The sequence below is a fragment of the Symphalangus syndactylus genome, chromosome 12 (assembly GCF_028878055.3).
Source record: "Symphalangus syndactylus isolate Jambi chromosome 12, NHGRI_mSymSyn1-v2.1_pri, whole genome shotgun sequence".
In the NCBI taxonomy this organism is placed as follows: Eukaryota; Metazoa; Chordata; class Mammalia; order Primates; family Hylobatidae; genus Symphalangus; species Symphalangus syndactylus.
Window position 1 is genome coordinate 32,063,577 of NC_072441.2, and position 13,784 is coordinate 32,077,360.

At 43.7% G+C, this 13,784-nt stretch overlaps 1 protein-coding gene and 1 pseudogene across 3 annotated transcripts in view; one reads left to right on the top strand and one right to left on the bottom strand.

Moving 5' to 3' along the window:
- Positions 1–8,376: 8,376 nt before the first annotated feature.
- Positions 8,377–13,784, top strand: part of NEXN (nexilin F-actin binding protein) — a 55,784-nt gene continuing 50,376 nt past the window's right edge. For all 3 annotated transcript variants that reach the window (XM_063624151.1, XM_063624150.1, XM_063624152.1), the window contains exon 1: positions 8,377–9,145. The gene's annotated coding sequence lies outside the window, so the exon portion shown is untranslated. The remainder of the gene's footprint in view (positions 9,146–13,784) is intronic.
- On the bottom strand, positions 8,968–11,952 carry LOC134734800 (putative uncharacterized protein NEXN-AS1; annotated as a pseudogene).

Here is a 13,784-nt window from a genome sequence, read left to right on the forward strand (position 1 = left end):
TGCAATGGCTCATGCCTGTAATCCCAGCACTTTAGGAGGCCGAGGCGGGTGGATCATCTGAGGTCAGCAGTTCGAGACCAGCCTGGCCAACATGGTGAAACCCCATCTCTACTAAAAATACAAAAATTATCTGGGCATGGTGGTGGGCACCTGTAATCCCAGCTACTCTGGAGGCTGAGGCAGGAGAATCGCTTGAACCTGGGAGGCAGAGGTTGCAGTGAGCCAGGATCGCACCATTGCACTCCATCCTGGGCAACAAGAGCGAAACTGTCTCAAAAAAATAAATAAAATAAAAAATAAAAACAAAGATTAAAAAAATTATTGTTTCTCCATGTACTGATGTGGGGAAAAAGACAGTTTTGTGATGAATAAAGTGAAAATACTTGTGTTTTAATTAAAGTGTTTGGATGATAATGCCATCAAGCATAATATAAACTTATCATATTGATGTATATGCATCATTACTATTCATATATGACCTGAACCTCCCTTCTTATCAATTCTTCAAAAGGCTTCAGATGTATGGCCGGGTGCAGTGGCTCATGCCTGTAATCCCAGCACTTTGGGAGGCCAAGCAAGGCAGATCACTTGAAGTCAGGAGTTTGAGTCCAGCCTGGCCAACATGGCGAAACCCTGTCCCTATTAAAAATACAAAAATTAGCCAGGCGTGGTGGCGCACACCTGTAATCCCAGGTTCTTGGAAGGCTGAGGCAGGAGAATTGCTTGAACCCAGGAGGTGGAGGTTGTAGTGAGCTGAGATCACGCCACTGCACTCCAGCCTGGGCAACAGAGTGAGACTCAGTCTCAAAACCAAAAAACAAAAGGGTTCAGATATATTTAGTCAAGGAGAGGGATGCCACCTGGATACCACCATAGTCACCAGATGGAAGTCACCTGGATATGAAAACAGATTCTTAGTTTGAGACTTTCAACAAATAGGTTTATTTTAGAATAATTATATATGCTGTAGATAAATGTATATAGTCGTATTTTTAGAATTATAAAACATATAAAGTAAACATATTGATAAGAAAACCATATAAACATGAGTAGAATCTTTCCTGAGCTAGGATACAGGGTTGGAGTGCAATGGGAAACTAGAGCAGCATCTCATTCTCATTTTCTGTTTTGTGATTATCTGCCATACTCTGTTGTCTCATGCATCTTCTTTGATCCCACTATCTGAACTTAATGTTTTGCACTTTAAACATCTCTCTCTGAATTCTTACGTATATTTAAAATGCTTCTCTGCAAACATCTTAGTGCCCTATTGTTAGACTTTATAGGGCTTTGCTGGAAATCTTTATAAATCACTTTGTTAATCTTTCTAAACTAACTGTTCTTATGCTGCTTTTGACTTCTGGTTTTTTCTGCAGTGTTTCTTCCTATACCCTGTATTCTCTGATACTTTATCCTGCCACTTCTTCCCCCTTGATCTCTTTCTCTTCTTATGCTACTGACATCTTTGATCAGGCTACACAAACTCTTCTGTCTGCTAAGATTCTTTCTTTGGCTTTTTCTATATCTGAACAATGAAAACTCTACAGTAACCATCATCTGGGCAGGGAAGGACTGTATTCTACTACAGAGAAGAAAAACAGCCTTCCTTCTATGACACTTTTTATTCTTTACTTAAAAGCCACAGCAAAGCAACTGGTACATCAAATATGTCTTTTATGTGTGTCACAGAAGCCTTTCACAAAGTACATTTATATTTAGGAAATTACAGAACTTTTATAATTTGCTATGTTTGAAATGATACCATAGTACTTGAATATAGAGAAGCACTTTGAATTAGAATGCACTTGAAATATATGACTTCCTGAACTTTGCTAATTCTTATTTAATAATAACTGTGTGAGAATGGTCCCAGGGGCCAGGTGCAGTGGCTCACAGCGTGTAATCCCAGCACTTTGGGAGGCTGAGGCGGGTGGATTGCCTGAGCTTAGGAGTTCACGACCAGCCTGGAACACGGTGAAACCCCATCTCCACTAAAATACAAAAAATGAGCCGGGTGTGGCAGCACGTGCCTGTAGTCCCAGCTACTCGGGAGGTTGAGGCAGGAGAATTGCTTGAACCTGGGAGGCAGAGGTTGCAGTGAGCTGAGATCACGCCATTGCACTCCAGCCTGGGCAACAGAGCGAGAATCTGTCTTTAAAAAAAAAAACAAAAAGAAAAAAAGAGAATGGCCCCAGGAATTTTACAAAGGACCAATAAAATAATGTAGAAGATGAAGATGGATAATAAATGTTAAAGTAATTATATTCACAATCTGTTACAATACAACAAATTATCCCAAAATTTTAGCAGCTCGAAACAACAAACATGATCTTACACAGTTTCTGAGGGCTGGGAATTCAGGAATGGCTTAGTCTGGTGGTTCTCTCCTGAAGTTGCAGTCATCTGAAGGCCTGATTGGGGCTAGAAGACTCACTTCTAAGGTTTTCTCATTCACATGTCTGTTGTCAGGAGGCCCCAGTCCCTTGCCATTGGCGAGAGACCTTAGTTCCTACCAACTAGACCTTGCAGCTGCCTGAGTGTCTAAGACATGACAGCTTGCCAGGCATGGTGGCTTATGCCTGTAATCCCAGTGCTTTGGGAGGCTGAGGCAGGAGGAATGTTTGAGCCCGGAAGTGTGAAACCAGCCTGGGCCACATAATGAGACCCTGTCTCTACAGAAAAAAAAAAAAAAGACATGGTAGCTGGCTTCTTCCCAGATAAATAATCCAAGAAATAGCAAGGTAAAAGACAATGTCTTATAATCTAGATGTGGAAGTGTTGTCACTTCTGCCATTGGTAACACAGACCAACGCTGACACAATGTGGGAGGGGATTACACGGGATGTGAGTACCAAGAGGTGGAACATTTGGGGTTGTTTTGGTGGCTGGATACCATGGCAGGGAATCATAATAAATTATACATAATGATGTAGACAAATTACTTTTTTTTTTTGAGACAAGGTTTTTCTCTCTCTCTTACCCAGGCTGGAGTACAGTGGTTCTCACTGCAACTTCTAACTCCTGGGCTCAAGTGATTCTCCTGCCTCAGCCTCCTGAGTAGCTGGGGCTACAGCCACATGCCACCACACCTGGCTTATTTTTATTGTTTAGTAGAGAGGAAGTCTTGGTATGTTTCCCAGGCTGGTCTTGAACTCCTGTCCTCAAGAGATCCTCCCACCTCAGCCTTCCAAAGTTCTGGGATTACAGGCTTGAGCTACCATGCCTGGTTGACATTTTAATGTTGAATGAATGTACATTCTTTGGCCAATCTTTTCATATAGTATCAAGGCCTTTAGTTGGGAGTATGGATTCACTTGGTATTTCAAGATATCTTTGTTACATAAACTAAACCGCTAAATCAGTGGTCTCCAACCTTTTTGGCACCAGAGGCCAGTTTCGGGGAAGATAATTTTTCCATGGATGGTTCAGGGGTGGCTGTGGTGGATAGTTTTGGGATGAAACTGGTCCATCACAGATCATCAGGGATTAGATTCTCCTAAGGAGTGCACAACCTAGATCCCTTACATGCACAGTTCATAATAGGGTTTGCGCTCCTGTGAGAATCTAATGCCATTGTTGATCTGACAGGAGGCAGAGCTCAGGTGATAATGCTCACTTGCCAGCCCTCACCTCCTGCTGTGCAGCCTGGGGTTTGGGGACCCCTGCCCTAAATCATCATCTGGAATTTCGAGTTTTCCTTACTTTTAAAGGAGAGAAAAGGTACATTAAAAGCACCGACTGCAGAATCTCCCTAGATTTGTACAATTTTGTACCCAATCTTTTACATTTGTCTTCTCCACACCTAGCTTGGTGGTAATTTTTGTAAGCTATTTGCCTTTATCAAGTCTTTTCAAAGCATTCAACTCAGCTTTTATAAAAAACTATAACTTTATTTTTGCTTTTATAATTTCTTTTTTTTTTTTGGCACGATCTGGGCTCACTGCAGCCTCCACCTCCTGGGTTTGAGCGATTCTCCTGCCTCAGCCTCCCGAGTAGCTGGGATTACAGGCATGCACCACCATGCCCGGCTAATTTTTGTATTTTTAGTAGACGGGGTTTTGCCATCATGGCCAGGCTGGTCTCGAACTCCTGATCTCAGGTGATCTGCCTACCTTGGCCTCCCACAGTGCTGGGCTTACAGGTGTGAGCCACCATGCCTGACCTATAATTTCATTTTTTAAATGTTTACTTTGTATAATTTCAAAACCGTGCAACTGACATAGAACAAACCTAATCACTTGTGATAAGTATACAAGTAATGCTTATACAAATTGGCAAATCTTGGATTTTTAGTAATCTCAAATTTAGCATGTCAAAACTGAGTTCCTTACCACCCCTGCCTAAACCTCCTCTTCCCACAACCTTCCCTATCTGAGTAAATTACAAGTCCATTCTTCCAGATCAAAGGCCCAAAACCTCCTTTCCTCACACCTCACATTCAGTTACCAAAATCCTACCAGTTCTACCTAAAAAGGCAACAAGGAAAAAAAAATATGCCAGGCATTTCTCACTACCTTCACAATTATCACTTTGGCCCAAATCCCCATTCCTCATTCCGATTATTGTGGAAGCCTCCTAATTAATTGGTCTCCCTGCTTCTTCTCTTGCCTCATTTAGTGTATGTGCAGCACATAAGCTATAGAGAGTAAACATGTCAGATCATGTCACTATGTTGTTCAAAACCTACCAGAGGCCACCCATGTTAGAATAAAAACCAAAATCTTTACAATGCTTTACAAAAAGAGGCTGGGCACAGTGGCTCATGCCTATAATCCCTACTCTCTGGGAGGCTGAAGTGGGAGGATACTTAAGCCCAGGAGTTTGAGGCCAACCCAGGCAACATAATAAGACCCCATTTCTACAAAAACTAAAAAATTAGCCAGGTGTGGTGTTGCATGCCTGTAGTCCCAGCTACTCGGAGAAGCTGAGGCAGGAGGATCGCTTGAGCCCAGAAGTTAGAGGCTGCGGTGAGCTGTGATTCCACCACTGCACTCCAGCCTGGGTCTCTTAAAAAAAAAGAGAAAAAAAAAAAAAAAAAAAAAAGGCCAGGCGCGGTGGCTCACGCCTGTAATCCCAACACTTTAGGAGGCCGAGGTAGACGGATCACCTGAGGTCAGGAGTTTGAGACCAGCCTGGCCAATATGGTGAAACCCCGTCTCTACTAAAAATAAAAAAATTAGCCGGGCATGGTGACAGACACCTGTAATCCCAGCTACTCAGGAGTCTGAGGGAAGAGAATTGCTTGAACCCAGGAGGTGGAGGTTGCAGTGAGCAGAGATTATGCTACTGCACTCCAGCCTGGGCGACAGAGCGAGACTTCTTCTCAAACAAACAAAATCCTACCTAGTCTGTCTTCTGCTCCCCACTGCACCTCTTGTTACCTCACCCTTCACCTGCTCAGCTTCACTCACACAAGCCTCCTGGTTCTTCCTAGAACATGTCAGATAGAATCCTTCTCTGGGCCTTTGTGTCTATCCGTGGACGACTCTTCCTCCAAATATTTGCATCTCCAGGTATTTACATAGCCTACTGCCTCGCTCTCCTCAAGGCTTTTACTCATGTGAGGCTTTCCTTAGCCACTCTATCTAAAATTACAACATCTACTCAGCCTGCCTCCAGCATTCTCTACTTCCCTGCTCTGGTTTTATCCATATTGCCATATTACATGTCACTAAATACTACATAGTTCATTCATTTGCTTATTGTCTGCTTTCTTTCACTAGAATGTATGTTCCATAATGGCAGGGATTTTTCTTTTATCACTGCTGTATCCTTAGTATATAGAACTCAATATCCGTTGAATAAATGAATAATAAATTGGTGGGAAAATAAGCAGGCCTTGCATGCTGTGAGTAGCTATCAGTGTTCTACAGAGAGAATGGAGAGCTTTGTTTAATCTGGTGAATCTGTTGGGTGGATATAAAAAATAAAAAATTGGTAAGTTTCTATTTATTTATTTATTTATTATTTTTTGAGACAGAGTCTCACTCTGTTGCCCAGGCTGGAGTCCAGTGGCATGATCTCGGCTCACTGCAACCTCCGCCTCCTGGGTTCATGCAATTCTCCTGCCTCAGCCTCCCGAGTAGCTGGGACTACAGGCGCATGCTACCACACTCAACTAATTTTTATATTTTTAGTAGAGACAGGATTTCACCATGTTGGCCAGGCTGGTCTTGAACTCCTGACCTCAAGTGATCCGCCCGCTTCAGCCTCCCAAAGTGCTGGGATTACAGGCGTGAGACGCCATGCCCAGCCAACTCACTTCTTTAAATCACAGAAATAAATATGTAATTATAAATTGATATGTATAGGGGCAGGGCACAGTGGCTCACACCTGTAATCCCAGCACTTTGCGAGGCCGAGGTGGGTGGATCACTTGAGGACAGGAGTTCAAGACCAGCCTGGCCAACATAGTGAAACCCCATCTCTACTAAAAATAGAAAAATTAGGCTGGGCGCGGTGGCTCCCACCTGTAATCTCAGCACTTTGGGAGGCCGAGGTGGGCGGATCACGAGGTCAGGAGATTGAGACCATCCTGGTTAACACAGTGAAACCCCGTCTCTACTAAAAAATACAAAAAAATTAGCCGGGCGTGGTGGTGGGCGCCTGTAGTCCTAGCTACTCGAGAGGCTGAGGCAGGAGAATGGCGTGAACCCCGAGGGGCGGAGCCTGCAGTGAGCTGAGATCGTGCCACTGCACTCCAGCCTGGGCGACAGCGAGACTCTGTCTCAAAAAAAGAGAAAAAAGAAAAATTAGCCAGGTGTGGTGGCGCACGCCTGTAATCCCAGCTACTTCTGAGGCAGGAGAATCGATTGAACTGGGGAAGCGGAGGTTGCTGTGAGCCGAGATCGTGCCACTGCACTCCAGCCTGGGCGACGGAGCGAGACTACATCTCCAAATAAATAAATAAATAAATAAGCAAATAAATAGGAATAGATATATATAGGGAAGAGAAAGGTGGGATGAAAGGTGAGGTGCAAGGTGGGGAGAAAGGTAGGGTGCAAGGAAGCCTTCTCCGAGGAAGCATCATTTAAGAGATCTGAAGAATATGTTGAAGTTAGGTGAAGGGGAAAGTGGGAGAAAGGTTTTCATGCAGGTAACAACTTATGCAAAGGCCCTGCAGCCAGACTGCCCATAGAAAGTTTCATGAACTGAAGAAGGCCAAGGTGATGGCATCAAAGAGAGCAAGGGCACAAGCAAGACTACCAAGACCACTTATCACTATCCGTAGTTTGGTACATTTAAATAATTTTAATTACCAATTTTGAACTTTTCTATAATCGAGGAATGAATAGCTTACCCTCCTTAAAAGAGTTTCCATCCTGAGTAAATAGTGTGGAGATGGGACTGGGGAACAGAGTTATATTTAAGAGTAGAAGGTCTTTTGTGTGTGTGAGTGTGAGAGAGAGAGAGGGAGTTTCATTCTTGTTGCTCAGGCTGGAGTGCAATGGCGCAATCTCAGCTCACAGCAACCTCAGCCTCCCGGGTTCAAGCGAAGTGGGTCCTTCAACCTCAGCCTCCCAGGTAGCTGGGATCACAGGCGCACACCACCACGCCCGGCTAATTTTTTGTATTTTTAGTAGAGACAGAGTTTCACCATGTTGGCCAGGCTGGTCGCAAACTCCTGACCTCAGGTGATCCACCCTCCTTGGCCTCCCAAAGTGCTGGGATTACAGGCATGAGCCACTGCGCCCGGCCTTTTTTTTTTGGAGAAGGAGTCTCATTTTGTCACCTAGACTGGAGTGCAGTGGGACGATCTCTGCTCACTGCAACCTCCGCCTCCTGGCTTTAAGTGATTCTCCTGCCTCAGCCTCCTGAGTAACTCAGATTACAGGTGCGTGCCTCCACACTAGGCTAATTCTTTGTATTTTTAGTAAAGACGGTCTTTTGCCATGTTGGTCAGGCTGGTCTTGAATTCCTGACCTCAAGTGATTCACCCGCCTCGGCCCCCCGAAGTGCTGAGATTACAGGCATGAGCCACTGCGCCCAGCCCAGAAGGCCTTTTCAACATCCCTGAAATATAACCTGAGCACTGCTGCCTGCTTAGGGCCTGAAGTTGGAAGTGGTTACCTTTATTCTTTATCTGGATGTCATTTCGATTTTTTTTCAAGTGCAGTGAAGAATTAAAGATCTCGTCCACCAAAAATGCTCCCTCTGAGTGTGCATTTCGGGTTTTAATATGGTATTGTCTGATGGGTTTGACAGGCTGGCGGTCCAAGTTGAAAAAGGTCTGTGGGTGTCTAATAGTCAAAGATGCCTTTATGAAGCTTTAGGAAGACCAGATATGGTTTGCCTTCAATTAAGAAAAAGGTGGAATATAAAGATATTTGTACTTATATAAATATATTCCTTTTTTTCTTCTTCTCCTCCTCCTCTGCCTTCAACTTTCTTCTTTTTTTTTTTTTTTTTTTTTTTTTTTAACTCTCCTCTTAAAGACTGGAGCTAAGAAAAGGGGAGCAATAGACAGATGAAGTGTTCCCGGATTGCTGCCCCAAGCTCTTTGTAATAAAGGAAAACTTGGCCAAAGGTCAATGCTTAGGGTAGTAGAAGATATGTAGTGGCTTGGCTTCTTGACTGGAAACTAGGACGGGTAGAGTAGCTGAGAGAAGTGGGCCCCAGAGCAAAACCGGTTGCGGGTAGGGGGAGCCAGCTCCAGCCCGGTAACGAAGCCCATTTCAGCCTCATTACTTTCACATGGCGGAGGCAGCCTTCTTTCCCCAGGATTGGCTGCAGGTGGAGGCAGGCCCAAGGTTAGGGGATCAGCTCGCGCACCTAGGGCCCGGAGACAGACGGGCGGAAAGTTGGCAGCCACGGTCCCCCTCCCGTGCTTTTCTCCTCGACTCTCCACCCCTCTCCGGGTGAGACGGCGGAGGTGGGGGGTTGGGGGAACTGGCCTTGTGTTTTGGAACAGCTGCAGCCGGCGCTGGGCCCGCCTGGAATGCGGGAACAGGCTGCGCACCAGGACTTTTATGGAAACTTGCTGCTGGAGACGGCGGCGGCGGCGGCAGCGGCAGCCAGAGGACTCCCAGCGGGTGGAGCAGAAGTGTTAGCGGCCAGAGCTCCCAGACCCCTACCCACAGCCAGGCGGGACGCGCACAGTCCCTCCACGCGAAAAGGACCTTCGCCGGTCACCGGCTCCTGGAGGGTGAGAAGAGTTGGGGGAACGTGGGCTGGGGGAGTGGAGACGGAGGTGTCGGGTTCCCTGGCGGGGGCGGGGGCGGGGGCGGGAGCGGCGGCTGCAGAGAGGTGCTCGGGGTCCGCGGCTTCTGGCGGTGCCCCGGCTGCAGCACGGGAGGGCGCCGGGCGCCATACAGCTGTGGCTCCGCGCTGGCCCCGGCCCGGGCGAACCCTGCCTTGAAGCCGCGTCCTGCGGGCTTGGCGGGGTGCCTACCAGGGGCTGCCCCAGTGTCTGAAAGCGTCAGCCGGCCTCGGGCTTCTGGTTGCAATGTCTTTGCCCTGCTCCCCTGCGCCTTGTCGGCTGAGTTTCGGGTGCGTTCCCTACTGTAGCGGGGGAGCCCTCTGTGAGCGGAGTGGGTGCCGGTCCCTCGGCTGAACCCTTGGGGTCCTTAGGGAAGTTCAGGGCCGTCCCCCACCACTTGCCCCAGCCGCGGTCTCCGTCTCTGCCAGCAGTGCCAGTTAAGAAATCCTTTCTGATCGGTCTCTGTGGAAGATGGGGAGAAATATGATTTAACAGCTTATTACTCCCCCCCACACACCCCCGCATATCCCCCCACTCCTGTCTCCAACCTGTTTTTGTTTTGTTTTGTTTTGTTTTTTTTTTCCGTGATTCTGCCCGAGGTAGGATGCTGGGGGTTGAGCAACTAGGGCTGGAAGTTTACGAAGTCTGCGTAGTTTAAGTGAGTGAAGAATGTAGTCACCTCTTGAGAACTCTCCTTGCCTATATGCTTTTGAAAACGCCAAACCTTTCCAGCTGTTTGTAAACTGTGAAACGTTCTACAAATGCATTACCATTGGCATTTATAAAGAAAATGACGAAGTTGAGAGGTTATAGTTGGTTACTGCAGTGACTTAGAGATACTCATTTTATAGTTATTAAAGCACAACGCGAACAAAGTTGGCAGAGAGATAACAAGGTAAAAATAGCGTAAGGATATGTCCTAACAAAATGTCCTTGGTGAAGACAAAGGTAGAGAAAAGAAGCCATAATAAAGAAATTAGTTCCCTGACCAAAGCAACGGGAACATCATTCATCGTTAAATTTTGTTAATGAATTCATGTAGCAGCGGCCCATTGGCCTGCGAGTCACAACATAACTATGTCTTAGGTAATGTGATTAAATAAACTTAAGTATTTATACCATCTTAGTCACACGTTATTGAGTGGACCACATAATTTCCCCCGCTAAATATTATCCTTTTACAGGTTAAACTGCTGCAGTTAGAAAACTTTGTCTCAAATTCTTTTGAGTTTGGGGTATTGTTAAGAAAAAATGCATAATTAATCAAATGAGAGAAAGGTTTTTTGGGGGGAGGTATAATTTGTATAAGTAAACTTTGATTAACCAATGTAGCTGTTTAAGTTTCTTCTTCCTTACAATTAACACCGTATTTTCGCAGATATTTTATATTTTGACTAATGCTTCTGAGGTAGAATTTAAAGAAAAATGCCTGCAATTATGTAGTTTATCTGCAACAATTCCCTTAAAGAATTCTAAGCTAAAACCACAACAAAATTATTTTAAATCCAGTTTTCCTCATTATAGTTACAATGTAATCCAGTTTTAATAGAAGATACATATTTTAAAATCCATTTTCAATTGAAATGTAATGAATAGCAATTGTTCCTGCTCACCTTAAAATGGAATTTGTGCTATTTTTGAAAATTTGACATGTAAGGCTGATCATTGTCAAAATGTATGTCATCTTGAGATGACTATATTTAGCATCAACAAAGGAATGCATTATCTAGGTTTTTAAACAGTATTTTTCCCCTGAAATTTCACTTGAAGTATTTAGGTTAGGGTTTCATTTTTGAGCAGAATGAAAAACTAAATATGCATATTTGGAAGACATTAATTGGGGATTCAGATTGCTTAGAATCTGAGCGGCCTATAATGACATACTTCATTTATTAAAAAAAATACCTGTTATCTTTGAAATACCCTAAAAGACAAAAAAAGGGGGATTATTTAAATATGAGAGTTGTGCACACCTAAAAGAAAGAAAATAATGCAGTGAATGTGTAAAAGTATATAACAGATAGGTAAAAGTCTAAACGTTTTTATAGAAGAGAGGACTGTTATTTCATAGTTATGTAGGCCACACACACACAGAACATCTTGGTAGTTTATAATTTGGAGAGAAAATGATTTATAACATTCTTAACAATTTCACTTATTTCTGTTTTTATTTAATCAATCTGTGGTCCATATCACCTGTGTAGTTTCTTTCATGTTCTCTTTCTGGGTTTATAATTGCATAGTTACATATTATATACATTTGAAATGGCTACATTTTCCTTTTCTATTTAAATATTCAGTGTATAGTTTGGCTTAATTTATAGTAGTTTACTTTCTATACTCCAGGGTGGGTGGATGTGTACCCAGAAATCCACCTTAAATTTTAGTTTAATTTGTATTATAATGTTAATACACCATATTATATTTATGGTTAAAAATTATGGAGAATGGAAAAAGGGGCTCTTGTAATCTGACACCCTTACTGTTAGGATTTTGATGTATTTCCTTTACGTCTTTTTCCCATGCATAGAACTCTTTCTTTTTGCATTGACATATCTCAATAAAACAACATGTGAAAGCATCCCATGCAGTGTCTGCCATCCAGTTTAAGGGCTCAACAGGTGATTCTTTTTCTTCCTCCTTTATTTCCTTCTTGATATCTCTTCCTTTTTACTCTTAGATTAGAAGGCAAGCAGATTGGGGCTCCCTATATGAGGTTTCGAGGTTGGTGAAATTCACTTCTCACCATCCATCCTGGGCCTCTTCCCTGTTTCTTCCCCTTTGACTCTGCTTCACTCTTTCTGGCCAAAATAGGCCTCCCCTTTTGACCCTTTCCATTTTGTCAGTGTTATCTATTCATTTAGACTAAGGCTATGGCAGTCAAAAAGTCGACAGTCAAAAAGACACCTTTTACTTCCTGATTACCAAGTGTGGAAAAAAAGTAAAAAAAAAAAAAAAAAAAATCAAAAACAAAAGAGACACTTTTGGGGCTGGGCTCATGCCTGTAATCCCAGCACTGTGGGAGGCTGAGGCGAGAGGATCCCTTGAGCCCAGGAGTTCAGGACTAGCCCTGGCAACATAGTGAGACCCACTCCCATCTCTACAAAAAATTTAAAAATTAGCCAGATGTGGTGGTGCCTGCCTGTAGTCCCAACTACCTGGGAGGCTGAGGCAGGAGGATTGCTTGAGCTCAGGAGGCTGAGGCTACAGTGCACCGTGCTTGTACCACTGCACTCCAGCCTAAGTGACAGAGTGAGGCTCTGTGTCAAAAAAAAAAAGACACTTTTAGCCACAGACATACTTAAAAATTGGTACATTTTATACTAAAATATCGATTTATACCCCCTCTTGAAAAATTGGAAAATCTGGGCAAAATCAGGGTTCACTTTTTTAAAGAAATTATTTTTATTTCAATAGCTTTAGGGGTACCAAGTGGTTTTTGGTTACATGGATGAATTGTAAAATGGTGAAGTCTGTCTGGGTTTTTAGTGTACTTGTCACCCAAATAGTGTACATCGTACCCAAAGGTTCACATTTTTGCATAGGAACAGTACACTGGAACTAAATAGTGGCTGCCTCACAGACAGGCAGGTCACATGCTGTGCATTTGACATAGTCTCTGAGATTCCCTATTGTTTTAAACAAGTCATACACTCATTTACATTACCTGTCAATTATATTACATAACATTACCTTACATTACATTTACATTACCTGACCCTGAATACTTGAGTATACAGTCCCCGATCTAAGTATTAGGGTAAGTATATCTGATGTATCATATGATGGAAAGTCTGCTGTACTTAGCAGTAGGAACTGGGACTTTAAACATTGTAGATATATTTTGGTTAGCAAACCTCTTAAATAATGTGATCATGGGAGTGGGAGAAGAAGTTAGCATTCATTGACACTAATTGTTAGTGTCAATTAAAGCTGGAAGGGACCATATATTGCTAACCAAAACAAATAAAATACTTTCCCTGGTGGGATTTTAGAAAGCATGGGGAAGATATTTCTGCTAAGGAAATATTTCCTAGGATCTTGTAAATAATTTCTTTTTTTTTTTTTTTTTTTGAGACAGAGTCTTGCTCTGTCACTCAGGCTGGAGTGCAGTGGCATGATCTTGGCTCACTGCAGCCTCTATCTCCTGGGCTCAAGTGATCCTCCTACCTCAGCCTCCTGAGTAGCTAGGACTACAGACATGCACCACTGTGCCTGGCTGATTTTTTAATTTTTTGTAGAGACAGAGCCTCACTATGTTGTCTAGGCTTGTCTCAAACTCATGGTCTCAAGCAATCCTCTTGCCTTGGCCTCCCAAAGTGCTGGGATTACAGGTGTGAGCCACCATGCCTGGCCTTCTTAAAAATTCTACTCCCTGTCCATTTGAGAAGTGTTTAGGAGAGTTTTTGTGACTCCAACAGCTTGGCTATAAAGAGGAGTTTACTGTTTTTCTTTTGCCTCCCCATTCCACTGACATGTTTGGAGCCAGAGGTCCAGGTCTTCCTATTCCCAGCTGTGTCCTTCAATGAAAGACCACCTTCCACTTGCAGAGATGGTGAGGAGGCCCACACTCCAGTGATTACCA